The sequence below is a fragment of the Leopardus geoffroyi genome, chromosome C2, assembly GCF_018350155.1.
Source record: "Leopardus geoffroyi isolate Oge1 chromosome C2, O.geoffroyi_Oge1_pat1.0, whole genome shotgun sequence".
NCBI classification, from domain to species: domain Eukaryota; kingdom Metazoa; phylum Chordata; class Mammalia; order Carnivora; family Felidae; genus Leopardus; species Leopardus geoffroyi.
In genome coordinates, this window is record NC_059333.1 from 60,936,244 (window position 1) to 60,952,918 (window position 16,675).

A 16,675-nucleotide genomic window follows, 5' to 3' on the forward strand; every position below is an offset into this window, starting at 1 on the left:
TGTAGGGTTTAAGGTAAAATGAAAATGTGGAGCCCCTTATTTAAAAACCATAAGAATTTCAAGATGGCAAGAGCAGAGCATGAATCCAAGCACACAGCCCTACTAATAAGCATGGGGCCCTAGAAGGTAGCCCTGATTCTAGTTATTGTTTTCACTAAGCCATTCTACTCCCATAGTTGCCAAGACCAAAATTAAGAAAGATGCACTACTGTTCTCAAAACTCTCAGTGAACCCTGTCTTTCTAGGGTAAGGACGCAACTGAAGTCTGTAGCAAGGATCAGAAATATCTGAGGTCTGCCAACATGTTTGATAGATCGCAACTGCACTGGCTTCTGCTACGTTTGTCACAGACACTAATCCCCACTTCTGTCACAACCCAGAGATGCCCAGGATATTAATGTCTGGGAATTTAAGCATATTTTCTAAAAACACAAATTTCCCTGAAAACACACACACACACACACACACACACACACACACACACACACCAAAACAAGCAGAAGTTACTAAAAAGAAACTGACTTTCCTGGATGTTAAGTCCTGTCCCTGATTTCTTTCTGGCCTTACCTTGAGCAGTTCTTGGACATGTGCACACAGGCTCAAAGCACAGGTGAATTACCACAATGACTCTTTTCAGTTTGGGAAAAAATAGAGGAAACAGGAGAACCTGGTCATAGCCCAGTAGAAACTCCTTGTTTCACTAACAGTATGCTTGTTCCCTTTCTCTCTCCTTATTATGCTAAGTTGGAACTATGACTTCACTTTTCATGCAAGCCAGTTTCTCTTTCTTGGATGCTTGGAATGGACCAAAAAAAAAGTTAGTAGTTGGTACCAGTCATGTCAAAAACATCACATTTATTTATCTTCACCTGCCTTCCTCATATCATTGCTATTCCACTGAGGTCTATATATAGAAAGTAGAGATTAAATAGCCAAAATGAACATCAAAAGAATTGTAGCAGTAGATAAAAGTGGCCTCCTTCCCAATGATCTTAGGGGCTTTATATATACTGAGTCTGATTCTCATTGGGACAGACGGGGAGCCTGGGCAGCTGCCTAGGATATTTGTATAGGTTGAAGCTATTCTCTCTTTATCCTTGTCCCATTTTCTAAAAAAGTAAGTGTCTAATACAGAGCACCAGTTCACTCTACAGCCAGAATTATACTTTGATACTACACCTTGATTTAGGATTTTCTTTACAGTGTCTATTGGCAAAGCTAATCATTTACTTTGCTTAGTAAGCTTCCACTGCCTTTAGTTAAGGCCACATGGGTCCATAAGTAGATAGAAATGTGTTTGAATCTCTATAATTATGCTTAGATTTCCAAAAGCTGTCCATCTCATAGAGGTGATAGAGGCTTACTTATCATTTCTGAATGTTTTAACAACTGGCAATTAATAACGAAGCTCTTAAAAAAAAGTGACTGACCTTCATTACAGTTGCATATATGAAATCCTGATTTGTTTATTTTTAAATCATTCTCCCCTGCTGTAAATAGATAGCTATAAATATATACATTTATATACACGTGTACAATCAGCCTTAGCAATACTGCTGTGAGGGAGATAGGATAGATGGTTTTCTTTTTTTTTTTTTTTTTTTTTTTTTTTTTTTAATTTTTTTTTTTCAACGTTTATTTATTTTTGGGACAGAGAGAGACAGAGCATGAACGGGGGAGGGGCAGAGAGAGAGGGAGACACAGAATCGGAAACAGGCTCCAGGCTCTGAGCCATCAGCCCAGAGCCCGACGCGGGGCTCGAACTCCCGGACCGCGAGATCGTGACCTGGCTGAAGTCGGACGCCCAACCGACTGCGCCACCCAGGCGCCCCTGGATAGATGGTTTTCTATTCATTTGACAAATGCACTGTTATATGGAAGGGTTAAGTGATCTGTCCTGTAAGGAAGGGTGGAACTTGGTAAAAACAACCCTGCCACATCTGTTCTCAAGTTATACCACTCTGGAATGGGGCAGCCATTGTTTTTGGGCTACCTGATCTAAAGATTAGGCAAGGCAATTTTCTGAAAAAAAGAGTTTAACTCTTTCTTCTGTCTCTCATACTTTCTCTCTCTCTCTCTTCCCCCTGAGATTATTATAAACTATTGATAAATGTGCCTGCTCTGTGCTTATACTTGCTCTTTGTGGGCTCTGATGGGTTTTAGCTTTTAAGAGAGCATCAGAAAAAAAAATCACCTCCAAAATGTTCGAAGGATAAAGAGAGCTGGAACAGTTAGTTTGAGTTAATGTGCCTAATAAAAGTTGATATTGATACAAGTGAGGTCTTGGACTCTCCTTACACAAGAACTAGTTCATAGGCTATAGAGTGATAGATCACTCAGCAGAGGCTTTTTGGAGGCAGGACTTGCTCATCCATACCCCTGTTGTCCTCCAGAGATCTCAGCTGAGGGCCAGAGTTTCTGTTGCCTCTTTCTGCTTTCACTTGCTCCTACTGTACCTTAGGGGTGCACCCTCTAAATTCCTGACCTTAGTCTTTCTCTGTGATTGGTACATATTTGCATGTCACATACAGTGCTCTTATTTGATTAAAAAGAAAGGAAGGGGGCGGACTGTTATTTGTCCAGAGAAAGACTATTCGGGTATTATTTTAATTCCTTAGGAGCTATTTTGTTGATTATTTGTGGGAATAAAAAAAAAATCTTACGTTTCTTGCCTCTGCTCCTATTTCCCAATGTTATCTGGTAAATGCTTAGGAAATACAATTTTAATACATCCTAAACAAAACTTAATTGTGCAAGAAAACCAAGAGAGAAGAACATATAATGAATTTGGAAGCTAAATGTGATATGTTACTTAATTCTGAAATATCTGCCATTCTTACTCGTTTGTATCAGAATGTAACACTGTTGACAGATTAGCTATCCACGTGAAGGTTCTTTTTTTTTTTTTTGAATGAAGGGACAGAATTATAAGTTTCCTTTCTGGTGATAAGAACTACAGCCCCTGCAGCACAACAGCACCTGAGTAGCATCTGCTACATGAAGCCGGCTTCTGTGATTCCTCGTGAAGGAGGCTGTACTATCAACATGTTCAAGAAAGCTGCTTCTATTTAGGACCCAGACTCCACGCAGGGTGCCCGCATTTCCCTCGGAACCTCTGCTGGCTGTCGTCCCACGAGGTGCCCAGTCTGCAGCTGCCACTCAGACGTGTGTGTGGGCCAGGAAGGGACACGGAGCTCTGTCGTACCAGTGCAATTATTGTAAGGAGCTAGCTTTGCTGCAACGGCTTTGCTCTTTTATATTCCAGGCAACACGCCGTTGAATATAATTCATAATGAACATATTCAACATTTTTCCATCAGTTCAATACATTATTCATAAATATTAGAGATGGAAAAGACCTAGTAGATTACTGAGTCTAAACCGCCTTCCCGCACCTCCATTCCCCCCAACTGTTGATGCTAGCTCGAAACAACAACAACAAATCACCCAGGAAAAGCAACGGATTCACAATTTTTAAGTAAAAAGGAAAGCTCCCAAGAAGCCTGTGTGGAGGGTGGGGAAGTCCGAGGCCTTCCCTTCCCACTGCTGTGGCTCTCTGAGGACAAGGACTACTGGTGACTCTTTGCTGTGAAGACAGGCCAAGGGAGAGAAATGCCCATTTCTCCTCTGGAGAATCTGAATTCAAGGTAAAGAAAGCCCAAGAGGCGATACCATGTCCTGGGGCAAGTGTTTACTATCTGTTTCCACAACCCGCGTGGACTCAGGCACTCTTCTCTCCAGTTAGAAGTTGAGATACTGACTATAATGATAAAAAGAAAATGTATAAATAAATAGAAAGTTAAAACTACTAGAGAATGCTCCCTGGGATTATCTGTACTATCAAGATAGGAAAACTTTGCAGATGCTACTGTCTCTCTAGAGGAATAAATGCTTGCATTTTAATATTCTCAGCAGCTGGTTCCTGTTGAATACCATCAGGATGATTCAGCCACCCACCAGGAACACCAGTAACAGCAAGTGCACACGCAGAAATCTGCAAAACTTTCTTCTCTTGATGCCAACACCATTACTCTGGCAAAGTCAGAACCCTTTACTGAATTACCAGTTCTACTAAATGTGACCCTTTCCCCCCCGAATACCAGCACACTCTCAAATAAATGGAACTTGTGGCTGAGTAAGAAGCAACATCCTTCCTGACTTGGGCATACCCTGCTAGCAGTCTCTCTTTGGCCATGGTCATATGACCTGCTCCTTTTGACATTTCTCATATATTCGCTGTAACCTTGAAAGACCAGCAAGATCCTTACACACCCTGAGTCCAACTTGCATGTCATCGCACTATAGTGGAAGCTGTGCACTTAATGCTGTATCTCTACACTGACCTGCCTCAGGTTATATCCTCACTTCCATTTTTCAGAAGTTTTCCCTTTCCACAGAATGTGGCTGCCAGCCAGGACACACAGAAATGTTTAGATGAACGGCACTGACCACCGACATCATTGATACAGAATTACCATGCCATACTCGAATTAGAGAAAAGTCTATACTTGCCCCCTTCTTCAAACAGACAAGATTAGGCATAAAGGGGAAAAAATGCCAAAGGTGATAGCTGGCTATCAAAATTGTCTCACTGCCTCATTTTCAGGTCCCCAAAGTAAAATCTAAGGACATTCAACACAGATTCAGGTGCTCTCAACAGCCATGAAAATATATGGCTGGAGAGGGAATCTATAAATGTAATGAATACACAATTGGCTTATAACAGATGCAACTAAAATTAAATTCAATATCTTGACCTGCTCTCCAAAGTGAAAGTTTCTAGTTCAGGCTACAGACAGAGGTATAACAAGCTCATTAATCACATGAACCAGAACTGTAAGCTGACATTTCTGGGGATGCTGCAAAGAGCAATCCTAAGTGGTTGGGGGGGTCTGTGAGGAACCTGGAAGGGAACGCGGCACTGATAGTGCACAGGGAGAAACAGATACCCTTATGGCATATGTAGGTCAGCACTGGCCACAACCAGCCACCATTCCAAACTTCCAGGAAACAAAGTAAGGCCCTCTATAAGGAAGTAATAGACCCTATGGACTTGCATAAGAAGACTCAATATATTTTTATTCAGTTCCTATTATGTAAAAGTCATTGTGTTTGCATTTGTTGCCTGAGGAGATAATGAACTCAATGAAGTCCATCTATGACCTCAAGAAGAATGTTGCTGGGAAAGAGCTACAGACAAGGGAATATTAATAACGGTAGTAGTAACAACAACAATGATATCAAGTGATAGCCACATGCTAGTCCTCGTGCCATGAACTTTCTATACTCCATTTCATAAAATTCTTACAATATCTCAGCAAGGTAGTTATTTTCCTATTTACAGATGTGGAAAGTGAGGCTCAGTGAAATTAAGTGCATTGCCCAAAATTACATAGACTTGTTCCTTACGTTACAAATAAATACACAAATGCCTAATATGTAAGACAGAACACGACAAGAGCCGTTAAAAGACAGAGTATATTGTCATGGTGCCTGGGTAGCTCAGTCAGTTAAGTGTCTGACTCTTGATTTCCACTCAGGTCATGATCTCACGATTCATGAGTTTGAGCCCCACATTGGGCGCCCCATGGAGCCTGCTTGGGATTCTCTCTCTCCTTCTCTCTGTCCCTCCTCTGCTCATGTTCTCTCTCTCAAAACAAATAAATAAAACTTAAAAAAAATTTTTTTTAACGTTTATTTATTTTTGAGACAGAGAGAGACAGAGCATGAGCAGGGGAGGGTCAGAGAGAGAGGGACACACAGAATCTGAAACGGGCTCCAAGCTCTGAGCTGTCAGCACAGAGCCCGACGCGGGGCTCGAACTCACGGACCGTGAGATCATGACCTGAGCTGAAGTCGGACGCTTAACCTACTGAGCCACCCAGGCGCCCCCAAATAAATAAAACTTAAAAAATAAATAAATAAAAAGAGTCTTGTAGAAATAAAGAACACCAAGGGAAAAGGAACAGGGATGTGAAAATGTGGTGTGTGCTTAGGAAGCAAGGAGTAGCCCAGTCTGTAATGTGTTTAAACTTGTTGGCTCAGCACCCTCTGATTAGAACTCATACTTTGATAAGATAATAAGATACATCCATCTGTACAAAAAGATTTCTAGGAAGAAGGACTTCTTTTCAAAAGATCTTCTGGCTACAGTTTCTCAAATTTTTTTTTCTTTTCCTTCCTTCCTTCCTTCCTTCCTTCCTTCCTTCCTTCCTTCCTTCCTCTTTCTTTCTTTCTTTCTTTCTGTCTTTCTTTCGGTGGGGGCAGATGGAAGAAGAGATATGACATACACTTTGGAGGAGATATGAATGTCAGGGGAGCAGTGATAACTGCAGAGGATGTCCAGGAAGTGCAAGATCTGGATGCATTTTCTTTTATTCCCCAGAATGCCTTATCCTTAGCACATGTTTGCCCCTGCCCCATTAAGGTAAGGTTATTGGTTAAGGCAATAGGAACCCAAAGGGCTTGGTTCCTTTGCTCTCTTACTCAATTACTTCTGGAATATCATTTAGTTTTTATTCTTATAAAAAATGTTTTAGGGGTCAGAATGTGGTTAGGAGCAGTAGCTAGAAAACCTGAGTTCTAATACAATTTGCCTTCCTCATCTCGAGAAAATTTTGTCACTTCTCTGTTTAAATTTTCTTATCAGTAAACTAAAGGGTTTAAGCGCAGATAGCATTTCTTAATCTGTCAACCCCCCTGTCCCTTTTGATGAAAATAAAACCTTATCCTTTTCTGAATTTTTTTCACTCTTCTCTATTTAGATCCCTGGTTCACAGAATCCATTGTATATCATCACCACTAGTCAAGATGAAATTCGTGGAGCTTTATTTTCTCTATTTTTTAAGCTTTCCTATTAAAATTTTTCCAAATATAAGTCATTGTAATACATAAAAAATACATATTTTCTCAAATTCTATGTGGTCTTGTGACCATATATTCAGTATTTTTTTTTCTGGAGAGTTTTCACTCACCCATATTGAGATATGTAAGGCTCCTTCAAGCTCTAAGATGTAATGATTATGATTCTATGATGCTGACATTTGCTTTGTTGACACTTAACACAGAGCTTTTCAACTTCAAACAACAGCATAACAAGTTGCTATAACAATTACACTTATAGGAATCTTTAAGCAGATGTATACAACATCTCTTTACCAGTATCACACTGGACAGCCAAAGCTTAGGAGGTTGTTAAAATTCTTCACTTGATTATATCTTATAGAAAAAAGGATTGCCTTCCTATCTACTTTTAAAATTGATTGACTCTATTTTTTTCCGGCATGTTAATTTTCCAGCATGCCACAGCTTTAAACATTCTCCAATAACTTTAATCACTAGCCCCCACCCTGTCACAGCCCCTGTGTCTCACCCTTCTGACCTTCCCCACTGAGTTCACTCTTACTGATGTAATCATACATGCTTCTTTGTAGTGACATTCGTCACAGTGCTCATTTAGAATTATCATCATTCCTACTGCACCCTAGGTCAACGGAACTAAACGTGCTTATGCAATTTGTTGCCATTTTAATTTTGTCAGTTAGGACTTCTTCATCCAGAAGAACAATTTATTTTATCTGATCGATATATAACTAGCCAGTCAAATGACTCTGAAAAATTGGCAGAAAATCATTGGTTGGGGCAAAATTTTATATCAAAGAGAGGGTTTTGTAAATCTGAAAAGTGGCATTTCACTGACCTTGAATCCACAGGTCCAAAATTTATTAGTGTGAACTTAGTTTTTCAGTCTATTAAAGCAATGAGCCTAAAATATAGGTGATTTATACTTACGTGTGTGTTGAATTTAATAAACTAGTCGAGAATCAGGCATTTTTAAAGAAATCTTCAGCCTGTTCCACATTGACTAATTCACTGATTTTGAGATGTAGTGGAAAATATTCTTTTTGCTGTAGCTTAAACTTTTTTTTTTTTTTTAATAAATAGAGCTCAGAGACTGCAAAGTGGCAATGTGGGTCACTGCGACATTCTATATATTTCTCAACTTTGCTCTTTCTATGGTCAGGGTATGCACAAATAAATAAATCCACAGTAGTTTAAAGATAGAAATTTGGCTTAACTATGATAACATAGCTTAATAGACCTGAAAGCTTGGCATCTCATCATGGCTGTATTTTATAAGGCTGACAATGCCACCTTATAAAAGATACATTCGGTTATTTTCATGTTCGATCAAAAGTGAGGGTTTCAGGAATGGGAATGGATTACAGATTGTTCTCTCCTGGTTATTTTTGGCTTTAAGTATATTGATCATTTTATCATTTTCTTGTTTTAAACTGCTTTAAACACAGCACAAATGTTATTCTCATCATGCCAGAAATGGGTTTGGAATTGATTTTCAGTTTCCATCAATTTTACTCTTTGCTCTCTGTGAGAAGTTTTTCACTTGCTTAAATTCAAAAGGATAGTTTTGTTCAAAAGATGTCAGAGTACAACATTTAGAGATCCTTAGCTGGACAAGAAAACTCACATTTTGTGCTTTAAAAAAGAATAAAAATCATGAAATTTATTACCATGGACTTTATTGAAATTAGTGAGGAATCATTCATACGAATGCAATTTCAAGGGCGTCCTCCCTCTTTCTCTTCATGTAAGTGTTCGACAAAAGCATGTATCTTCTGAGAAGCCGGCCTGATTGGTCCAGGTTGGCACTGTTTCAGTGTTTGGCCTACGGCGGCTGCTTAGGAATAATTTTGTCTCATCCTCTCTATTTTCCTGGACCGTATCGGACTCAGACACGTGGTATGCAAAGGAAATCCAAGTCCCTTAAAAATGCTATTTCTTTGGGTTCTAAAGCCAAGCCGAGTTCTACTTTGGCCAAATGATCTTATCAAGATTTAACAAGAGATATGCAATAATATCTCCAATCTGTGAGCAGACATTCACTAAAGAAGATAATTTACTACATACAGAATACATATATTTTCCCTCCTGATACTGGGGAGGGACATGATCGAACTTACTCTATTGGCGCTGAGAAAAACATAACACTGACACAAATTTTATGGCAATTATTCACTTCAGTTAATTTAGAAAGAAATAAACAAGTAGTTCTTTCCATATTAAAACAGATACCGGAGATCTATTTTCAGTTATTGCTGAAAATATTTTGGCTTCCATAAAGGCACCTTACTAACACAGCTGCTTTGCCCTCCTCTGCGCTGTCACAATTCAGAATTTGTAACATTTCAGCCAGGTTCTCTAGACTAATTGGATGAAACAATTGCATTACAGTGTTAAGATTCCTTTGCAGAATCAAATAAGAGGAGATCTGCACAGTTCAGATAGCCTGGAAGATTTGTAACAAATACAGCCCAAATCCTACATGTTCCATACATTTTTCTGCATCTAAAGTAATGATCACTTGTATAATAAGTGCTAGGATTTAACTTCACACTTAGGACTATCAACACAGGGAGATATTTAGATATGTAAACTTCATTTCCCTACCCCATCCTTACTTTTCCCCTGTACCATGTTTTGGGTTTCAGAGCAAAAGCTTTATCTCTTTTAAAAAGTGCCAGGAAATCTCTTCTCCAGTTCTCTAGGCCCTTGATTTTACATGTGTAGTAGTAATGACATACCTTGAAACAGCCCCACAAAGCAGAGTGGGACATTAATTTAAATACAGACTTAGGGGGAAGAGCTCCATCTACTGAATCAGTTAGATCATAGTTTGTACCCTACAGTTATCCCATTCACTACTTTCAACCTCCAGAGGCTCTGGAGAGAATAAAGAAAGTTATAGCCATCAAACAGCTTTGAGTCTGAGGCCATTTTGACTATTTCCCAGATACTCTGAGCCACTTTCCTTCACCCTTCCCAATCTCCAAAGCTTTCCATGTTTCAGTATAAAAGAAAAATGGGATGCTTTGCTATATAAACCATCCTTGGAAAGGCAGGAAGCCTTTGGTTACTAAAGGAAAAGCCTAGATAGCTAAGGGGAAAGCTACAGAAAGAAAACCACTCCACCTGGCCAGTTGAGTAGCCCAGGTAAAAAGCAAAGAGAAGTACTTACTCCTCCCGCCTTGCATCATTGCTGGGGAAGTCTGCAGCCACCCAGGATCAGTTCTTCTGGGCTCTCCCCAGCTGCACAGTGTTGTTGTGGCATTGGGAATTTGCTGTGGCTTCGTAAGATTATGGGGATATGCTTCAGCAAGCCAAAAGAGTCACAAACAAAATTCAGGAGAGAAAAAAAAAAAGTACAAAAACAGCTGATCTTACTGGAGAAGCTCTTGGCATTTTCCTACATATGCCACAATTTTCTTTGGTATTTCCTGGTTCTGTGATCAGAAAAATTATCTTATCATGTTGATTACTGTTGTTTTCTCAGGGTTGCTGGGGGTGAGGGGTAGCACAGTGAGGGCAAACAGACAGACTGGGCAGTAGCAAGGTAAAAATGACTTCTCCCACTTGTTTGAAAGTTTTCCAGGCGATCACAAGGTTAGAAAGTTTCTTCTTCATTATACTGAAGATATATAGAAATCATATATAGGAAAAAATGGCCATAGTCTTTCTAGGCTGGGAAAGTAAAAAAACTTCTTAACACAGTCACAGATATGGAACAAAGCAAACCGTATCTGAATAAACTGGAATGTTAATATAGCTGCATAAAATTCAAGTGTGTGTAAGACTTATAAAAATGCTCTATAAATTAAGATACCTTATTAGAATACAAATAGACATTAATAAGTAAATACATATATTAGATAATCAGATGGAGACAGTAGTTAACTGGATTTCTAAATTATAGAAAAAATAGAATACAATAAATTAATAAAAGTTTGCATTAATGCTAATCCTCTTTTATGTAAAAATAAAATTAATATAAATGTAAAGTGGAGTTGCGTATCTGGGTCTGTGTGTCTACGTATATCTGCACAAAGTATTTCTGACTGACATTGAAAGGTGATATGTTGCATGGAAATCGAAACTTTGAATTATTTTAAATTGTTCATTTAAAATATCAACATTAACCTGGCAGTTTTTCTCTTTCTTTTTTTTTTTTTTTACACATTTATTTTTCAGGTTCTGTTTTAAAGCATGAAAGGAAAGACAAATTAGAAAAACATTGCATATCAGTATGTATTTTGTAAAAGAATCCACCTGTATTTGCTAAAATATTTAGTTCTCAAAAAAAACAAAAACAAAAACAAAAATAAACCCAACAACGGCTCATTGGATTTTTTTCAAGTCTTTCCAAGACAAGTTCAGTTCTGAGTCAAGAAAACTATGAGAAATTTCACCTCAAAATGAAATTTGTTTGGATAGTTATAAAGGCCCGAAAAACAACATTATCTCCATCATAACTATAACAAACAGCTAATGAATAAATATATTTCTGACAAGAATCGATCAGAATTGCAAAGCCTGGGAGGGTCATCGCAGACTTGAGAAAGGTAACCAAGTGAGGAAACATCAAACGGAGTTAATGGAGATAAAACCTTCTGAAAAATGGAAAGTGTTAACAATCACTGACAGGAAAAAATATACTTCCACAACAGTGACAACAACAAAACAAAACAACCCAAAACAACTGGAAACACATATCTCTAGGAGCAAAATATATGACTACTTATTAAACAAGAGGAGAACCTACTTCTTTGTCATTCCCTTTGGAAGCCTGGCTAAAAAAAAAAAAAAAAGAAAGAAAGAAAGAAAGAAAGAAAGAAAAAAAAAAAGGTTGCACAAAAGATACATGTGTTCCTTTTCTGGTATTATTACAGGCCCACCTAGATTTAGCTTTCGATTCCAGATGAGATCAGGCATGTTCAGACTAGCACATCTTTGCTCTGTAAGAACAGAGCTGCTATCATTTCACTGGCAAATTCTCGTATCTCCAAATTTATGCACAATAGATGCCCTTAAAAATCTGCAGATTTTCTACTTCAGTCAAATACCTTACTGAGTTAAATTTTTTCTTAATTTAGTCTGCTAGTATGAAGCCGAAAAGTTAAGGCAAGCGACTCCTATAAGAAAGGAAAGTTGAATAGTACTTACCCTAAGTATAATGTGCAAGCCTGAATGGGGGAATCTACTTTTGCTCTATGATTTTTAGAAGGGAGTCCAGGTCTAAACTCAGCTCTCGCCCTTTTCCCTTCTGGAAAACTGAGTAGACTCCCTGAAGGTAGCTCTGAGAAAGATCATACAATTCAACAGCCTTACCTGTGGCCATTCAGAAGACTGCACTTTGGTGTGTGTTTAAAACTATGAATAAAGTCAGACACAGCGCATGCTCAGCAGGCAATTTAAAAATATTTATAACGTTGTTGTTTCAAAAACAAATTTCCTCAAACAAAGCAAAACTCACATTTCTTATCCATGCCAAGTTTAACGTTCTGAGACAAAGCTGTTTTGGAGTTTTCCGCTGGGGGAAAGAAAGGCTTCTAAAATTTTTTGTTGAACGAAAAATAGTTCTCCCTTCCCTTTTGGGTACTCTTAAAGGGGTGGAATAAATTTCCCTCCAAGTTTCAACAGAACTCACCTCTGGCTAAGATAAGCATTAGAAATTTAAGGTCTGTGAAAAACCATTTTAGAGAAACTAACAAGGAACTAACAACAGTGGGCTTAAAGAATGTAATGGTCATCTGAACATTCAGGGCTGTCTAGTTTATTACTGTACTTTAAAAAACCCTGATACAGACAGGATATATTATGCTTATGCGTAGATAAAGTACATCATGATGAGAATAATGCATAGGCAACCAGCCATTTGCACACACCTAGAGAAGTTATGTTTTTCTTCTGCTAACTAAAATCTGAACTCTCCAAATTGAAAAACAGATACATCAAAAATTTAGGAGAAACCCCATAATAATGTTAGTTTAATTCCTCTGTTTGATACAGGAAGCATGGAGGGAAGGCAATCACATTATCAATTGGCTAAATTGCAAGTTACACAAAATAAAAATTTGATTAAATATGATTCTCAAAGTACCAAATGCAGCAGGAATGCCTGTGTTACTCCTGCCTAGGAATTTCTCTCTTTCTCTTCCCTGAGTATCCCCAAGTTATGCCACTTTACCATCTATCACCAAACCCTTCACGGCCCCCCAGATCTCAGAGATCTTCTTGAAATCTCCCACTTAATTCTGAAGTCTCTGAATGACTTTCAGCCCTTGCTCTACTTTGCAGGGGTGCTCAGCTGACCTCACAAAAGCTCCACAGACACATCGTTCAGGATCTCTGATGCTTTCAAACTCAGCAGAGGGTGCCAAAAAAAAAAAAAAAAAAGCCAACGATTAAAAAAAAAAGTTTATTAAAGTGAAACTAGGAGTGCAGATTTGAAGAAGTTGCTTCTACTTTTATTTCCCTCTCAACTCGGCACAGGTGTTTCCTAACTCACACTACCCTGCATGCTGAGGAAGGGGGGGGGGGGTGGTTAACTTAAGGTAAGGGAGTGGGCCAAGGGCCGACCCGCAGCCAGTTAGGATCTCTACCCTCATGTGTTAATGGATGTGTTTAAAAATGGACCCCCCAAAAAGCCTAGAATGAGGTTTCTTTTTGGCAAATGATTAAACCAGTATACTGAAATAATTAAAGCTTTGTCCTTAAATAAAGCATCAGATCAACAGAACAAAAACAAAGATAAAAATTGCACACACATATGCATGCGCGCACACACACGCACACACACACACACACACACACACACACACACACACACACCCTCTCTCTCTCTCCCTCTCTCTCTCTCACACAGATACACAAAACTAGCGGGTGAGGGGAGAAGGAAATTAAATAAAAGAAAACAAACAGAGTCCTAACAGGCCATTCTCCGAAAAGGAATCTAAATAAAAAGTCATATGATATCTGATAGTGCAGGACACGTCGCCAAGAACTGGAGCGGATTGCCTACAGGAAGAAAGGGCCAGTGTATTCCAGCTCAAAGAGCTTTTCTTTCCTCCTCCTCTATTTTTTTTCCCTTTTCTCCTCGACTGTGAATGTGTTACTCTCAGGTCAGATCCACGAAGAATCTCAGAATGACAGCTATCACCTTTCACTATACTCTTGGCGGCACAACTAGCTGATAGGAGCTGCCTGAGTTGGGATCAAGAGGGGCTAGTGCAGCTTTCAGTAACAGCCTCTTACCCGTAGCCCTTCTGCCCCTTCATAGACCCCTTTGGTCCCATAAAAAATAGACCAAAAACAAAAAAAAAAAGCAAAAAAAAAAGCAAGAGCAAAAAAAAAAAAAAAAAACAAAAAAACAAAACAACAACAACAACAAAAAAAACCAAACCCAAAAAACCAAACCAAAACAAAAAACAAAAATGTAAACACAACAGCCCACAGCAACAAAAGAGTTCAGGGGAAAAAAAAATCAGAAAGAAGCCAAAAGTGTGTGTGTGTGGGGGGGGAAGCTCTTGCCTTCAATATAAAACTTTTTAGAGACTGAGTTTCTTTTCTCTTATTTTGATGACTTTCTCTTTAAAGATCCTTTTGTCCTGAAGCACTATTAGAGGCATAAAAATCTTTACAAAGAGAAAAGTCTGGAGGCAATACAAGAATCTTCCCGAAAAAGATACATAAATATAAGGGAGCTACCCTAGAAAATTTTGGATTTGTCAAAAGTTCCCCTAAATCTAATGTCTTTCAGGGAGTTCAAGTGGCCACCTAGTTCTTGTTTTTTGTCTGAGGGTCATTACTGAGGCAACACACACACAAGTAAGGTTTCCCGAAGAGTCCTTGTTATCAAGTTACTTCAAACATAAGGCGCTCACACCTCCCAGCCAGAAGGGTTTACTGACTAGTAGACATCACACTGCCCTGATATGTGTTACACTCTTAAGAAGTAGTTATATAAATGCAGTCTAAAAATATGAAAAAATGTATATATCTATATTTTCCCTACAGTTTTTCTCCCCAGGGACAGGAATAGATTGTATTTTCAGTGAATGGAAAAAAAAAAAAAAAAAAAAGAAGAGAAAAGAAAGAAAAGAGTTTCTGAATCTTGAAACAACTGTTGTAGCTCATTTTCACTTGGTAAAATAGTTATCTCTAGTTAGGTATTGTACATAATACATATTTAAGGATTTTTCTGGTGCTTGTGCATTTTCCTCCTTGTTCTGTTTTATGTCTGTTAGGTACCTTAAAAAGATTTCCAAGTGACAATCGAGATACAAATGCATTAGGAGGAGAACTTTTAGAAAGAAAGCATTTTCTTGAGTTTGTAATTCAAGAATATTAGTATAAAGATATAAATGCATTTAGAAAACGATGGAATTGGTTAGTACATTTTGCACATACAGTTCACATGCTGATTTCTTTTTTTCTTTTCTCGGAGCATTAATTTGAAAATGATAAGCATTCTGGAATGTTTGCTACAAACACAAATTCATGGTAAAAATATACAAGCATAGGCAAAAAATCAAGTGGAGAACACAAAGCTACATGGCAGTCAGCATCGCTGAAAAATCTCTGTCTAGACTCTATTTCACTTGAACTAGTGTATCATGGAGGGGGCAAGCCATCTCTCCGGGGGTTTTTGGCATTTACGTAATTAGATGGAAACAAAAATAAAATACAAATATCTGCTCCCTTTAGTACCTTTTCCTTAATAACTGACAAGTGACACAGGCAGTACCAACACTTGTGAGACTGAGTGAACTAGTGCACCCCATTGGCATTTGGGGAGCCCGAATCCCTTAATTAACTTTTTACCCAAGTGGCAAAAGTAGAGGATGTTCTCACCACTAAACTGATTATTTGGTGTACTCTCCTTCTCCCCTCCGCAGGATTTTGGGGACCCAGAAAGGGTAAAGAGATGATAAGAGAAGATACATCCTGAACAACTTTTATTGTGAGTAGAAAAAAATAGCAGAGTGAGCATAAGAACAGTTGGATTTAGAAAGATTAAAAGAGGAGAAAAGAGCAACATATCCAACTTCATTAGCCTTTTTCCTTTTTGTTTTTTATGTATATATCTTGGGGTGATGGGGAGAAAAGATAACCGGATTTCTTTTGAATGTCTTTGTGTCATTATAGAGTGAATGTTCTGTTCCTGTCTCTTTCTTTTTAGGCGAAAAACTAATAAAAATAGAAAAACATATATCAGACATTAAGCTCACTTCCCCCCCCCCCCCCCTTCCCTTTGTAAAGAACTCTTTGTTCTCTAGTGAAAATGCTGAAAAATCCCCGGGCAGCTACTCCCTGAAACAAGTGCAAAACACTTAGAGGCTTTTGGGCTGGCTGGGAGCCAGGAGCCCTCCCGCTGTCTGCTTAGAAGAGGGAAAAAAGAGGAGAGAGGGAGAGGGAGAGAGGGGAAGACGGATGGGGGGGCAGAGGGAGAGAGAGAGAGAGGGAGAGAGTGAGGGAGAGAGAGACGGAGAGAGAGTGGGAGAGAGAGAGAGAGGTAGAGAGAGAGGGAGACAGAGAGAGAGAGAGAGAGAGAGAGAGAGAGAGAGAGAAATTGGAGCTTCCTTTAATAGACATAGGAAGCAACGTTTTTTTTTTTCTTTTTCTTTTTTTTCAAAACTGGCGGTCAAGCGTTAAGTAACTCCCGTCCAAATCCACCTGCTAGAAATGAACTTGGGTAACCCCCCAGGGGTGCACAAAGACAGGGAAGACAGTAACATACTCCATACTCTTTCCCACCCCCCGTTGTACTGCTTCCATTCTTTCTGCTCCCATACACAAATGCCCACAGATCTCACGCCAC

General features: G+C 38.8%; 1 protein-coding gene across 50 annotated transcripts in view; it reads right to left on the reverse strand.

Moving 5' to 3' along the window:
* Positions 1–16,675, reverse strand: part of ZBTB20 (zinc finger and BTB domain containing 20) — a 770,914-nt gene that overhangs the window by 105,088 nt on the left and 649,151 nt on the right. The gene's annotated exons all lie outside the window — the stretch shown is intronic.